The sequence below is a fragment of the Phaseolus vulgaris genome, chromosome 8, assembly GCF_051622355.1.
Source record: "Phaseolus vulgaris cultivar YP4 chromosome 8, ASM5162235v1, whole genome shotgun sequence".
Lineage (NCBI taxonomy): Eukaryota > Viridiplantae > Streptophyta > Magnoliopsida > Fabales > Fabaceae > Phaseolus > Phaseolus vulgaris.
Window position 1 is genome coordinate 35720113 of NC_143505.1, and position 3969 is coordinate 35724081.

Sequence of the window (3969 nt, forward strand, 5' to 3'; positions counted from 1 at the left end):
ATCCTAAAAGGTGAGTAACTTGAATTTAATTATTTGTTATGTTAGCCTCTACTTCAAAAACAATTTTATCGCTTTCTTTGAAATCATTTAACCTATCAAAATTCTTTCATCCCGCTTAAGTTTTTTTTATTTAATTGACACGTTTTCCTTCCTATTATAAATAATAATATAATTTATATAATTAAATATAAATAAATAAACTTGTAAATGAAAAAAAAAATTAAAAATTAAAAATATATAAGAAATAATCATTAACATATGCGAATAAATAAAAAAGCATAAACATACTAAAATTAATCTAAATAATCCATGGACATAAATAAATAATTCAAGTATAACAAACTGAAAAAAAATTCGAGGAAACCAAAGACCAATTCGAAAAAAATTCAGAAAGAAAGTTTTTTTTTTAAAAAAAGAGAACCAAAGACCAAAAAATATTGAGAAAAAGGATGAGAAAACATATTGACAAAGAAAAAATGAAAGGATGACAGAAAAGATCAAAGTTTGCAACTTTGATAAAAAACAGAGAACAAAAAAAAAATTAAGAAAGCTTTGGCATGTTAGAAATAAACATAAATTAATATAAGAAATAAACATTAGCATATACGAATAAATAAAAAACTAAACATACTAAAATTAATATAAAGAATGCATAAAGATAAATAATACACATAAATAAATAAATTGTTCAAGTATCAACAAACAAACACAAATCTTGAGAAAGTAACAATAAACCGTCATGTAAAAAAATGATTCATCCTAAAATGCGAGTAACTTGAATTTAATTATTTGGTATGTTAGTCTCTACTTCAAAAACAATTTTATCGCTTTCTTTGAAATCATTTAACCTATAAAAATTCTTTCATCCCGCTCAAGTTTTTTTTTTAATTGACACGTTTTCCTTTCCTATTATAAATAATAATATAATTTATATAATTAAATATAAATAAATATAATTGTAAATGACAAAAAAAAAAGTAAAAATTAAAAATATATAAGAAATAATCATTACCATATGCGAATAAATAAAAAAGCATAAACATACTAAAATTAATCTAAACAATCCATGGACATAAATAAATAATTCAAGTATAACAAACTCAAAAAAAAAAAAAAATCGAGGAAACCAAAGACCAATTTGAAAAAAATTCAGAAAGAAAGTTTGTTTAAAAAAAAAAAAAACCAAAGACCAAAAAATATTGAGAAAAAAGATGAGAAAACATATTGACAAAGAAAAAATGAAAGGATGAGAGAGAAAATCAAAGTTTGCAACTTTGATAAAAACAGAGAACAAAAAAAAATTTAAGAAAGCTTTTGCATGTTAGAAAGAAATGTTTTTTATACTTAGAAATATTTTTCATATTACTATTTGGTATAACTGCAATACTACTATTTATTATTCATTAATTCTTAGGCATTGTACTTTATTCAATGTTCATAAAATAATTTAAATAATATTGAATGAAAATCAATGTCATTTTATTTTTATTTTTATATAATCTTAATGTAATGTTACTAAAAGGATTTAAATAATATTGAATGAAAATCAATGTCATTCTATTTTTATTTTTATATCATCTAAATGTAATGTTACTAAAATGATTTAAATAATATTGAATGAAAATCAATGTCATTCTATTTTTATATCATCTAAATGTAATGTTTTCAAACAATCTCAAAATATTCATATCTATACACAAAATAAAGGAAATGACCTTGTATGCAAAATGTCTTTTTACACAATCAAAGAAATTGATTTTACATTGATATAGACTTCTTTCATCAGAGTATACAAAATATGACTTTAAACAATTACAGAATTGTTTCATCCTTGTATCAATCCTACATAAGTTCTTTGATCCTACACATTGATCTTCAAATTACACATTGATCTTCAAATGCATGCTAAACATTAAGCAGCAACGTGTTCTTCAAACTGATATTCAAACACTTCTTCAAATGCAGCCTACACAATAAAGTCTAATAAAAGTAAAAAACAATAACAATGGAAAATTCAAATTTAAAAAGAAATTACCTTTGATCAGAAATAGAGAACCAAAGACCAATAAAATTTAGAAAAAGCATGAAAGGATGGCAGAGAAGATCAAAGTTTGCAACTTTGATAAAAAAAAGCAGAGAACCAAAACAAACATAAATTTAAGAAAGCTTTTGCATGTTAGAAAGAAAGCTTTTTTTTATCAAAAAAAGAGAACCAATGACCAAAAAATATGAAAATAAAGCATGAGAAAACATATTGACAAACCAAAAAATGAAAGGATGGTAGAGAAGATCAAAGTTTGCAACTTTGATAAAAAAACAGAGAACAAAAACAGTAATGAATACAACCTGAACAGAGTTGCAGCGCCTGTTATGCATGGAGGAACTGGTTGCCATTTTTGAACTAATAGTATTGATGAAAAACAAACACATTGAATAAGTTGGATAAGATGAACAAAAAGCAAAAAAATGAGAAATAAGATGAACAAAAAAAAATATATATCAGAAAGGCAAAAATAAAGAACAATGAAATTAACACATGCTTACAACCCTACAACACGAACTCAACCCTAGTGAAAAAATACACGGTATATATAGTGAAAAATAATGGTGTTTTGGGGAAAAAAAGCTTTCAAATACGGCATCTCTGAAGTTGCCGAATTGGTGAAAAGGAGTAAAGGATAGTAATTAGGTTTCAGAGATACAAAGAATGGGGAAAGTGACGCTAGAAAGCAGAAATTGAAATTGAGATTCAAAACATTACCTGAAGGGTGCTTTGTCATTGTTCTGCACAACTGCTGGAATCGACATTTGCAGAGTCATACACGCTTCTGGAAAAGCCATTGCTAGGCACATAGAAAACACATTCTCAGAAACCCTAATTTTTCCTCCACCTATAGATATTGGGCCTGTTCACTCATTTTGGCCCAACGGAACCATGGGCTCGTTTTCTTCCCAAGCCTCACAATTTGCCACGTGTAATTTTTTTCTTCTTCTGGTAAATTTCATTTATTATTTTTTTTTCAAAAAATCGTGAGAGTGACACGTGAAGAAAGTTGTCTGTTTGTGCTCCCTCAAATGTTATAAGTATAGATATTAAAAATATTATTATAATATAATTAATTATAAAATAATAAATAATATTTATAAATAATAATAATCATAACTAATAAGTATAACATATTATTAATATTATAAAAATTAATAATATTAATATAATAATATAATTAGTATTATATTAATAATATGAATAATAATAATAATATTAATAAAATTAATGATATTAATAGTATTAATGATATTAATAATATAATAAAATGAATATTATTTATAATATTAACACTATTTATAATATTTAATAATATTAATTCTACCGACCAATCCTCGGACTTGGACGTTGACCAAAGTCATGGTGGGGCCTCGAAGGCTGAGTTCACTGGGAGGCTGGCAGGATGGGCCAGAGTCTCAGTAAGCTCGCGGGTAAGGGCAGCTGAGGAGGGGGCGACATCAAGTCGTGGAGCATGGAGGCCTCGGACCTCGACAATCCATACAGTAAAGCTGAGCCGAAAAATGGTGGTTTTCAAGCCACATTCCAGCACTCAATAAGGGAGAAGTTAAGGTCACAAAAGGTCCATGCATGGGGTGTGGACGAGGCGGTAGGGCGCGTCACAATCAAAGAGCCCCTGGGAAAGAGATGACTGGTAAGGGTCACGTCCCAGGGGTGATCTGCATGCATGACACGTGAATAAGACAGGGCACTCCCAAGGCAGATGACCCAGAGATTGGGTGCATGAGTTGTGATGACATTCTTGGAAAAACATGACTATGACAAAACTTGTATGGATTCAAAAAGGAAAAAACACAAACACTTGATAGGCACAAATAAGAAAACAGCAATAAAACTCAAAATAAGCCTAAAAAACAGAAAGATAAACACAAGAATATAGAGCTCTTGAATTAAAGTGCAACACA

At 27.6% G+C, this 3969-nt stretch overlaps 1 long non-coding RNA gene across 1 annotated transcript; it reads right to left on the reverse strand.

The window, feature by feature from the left end:
• Positions 1-1782: 1782 nt before the first annotated feature.
• LOC150025571 (uncharacterized) lies at positions 1783-2843 on the reverse strand. The gene is made up of 3 exons (XR_016514632.1): positions 2762-2843; positions 2347-2401; positions 1783-1966 (listed from the first exon to the last, which is right to left on the reverse strand). It is a non-coding gene; the product is annotated as an uncharacterized LOC150025571 (long non-coding RNA).
• Positions 2844-3969: the final 1126 nt, after the last annotated feature.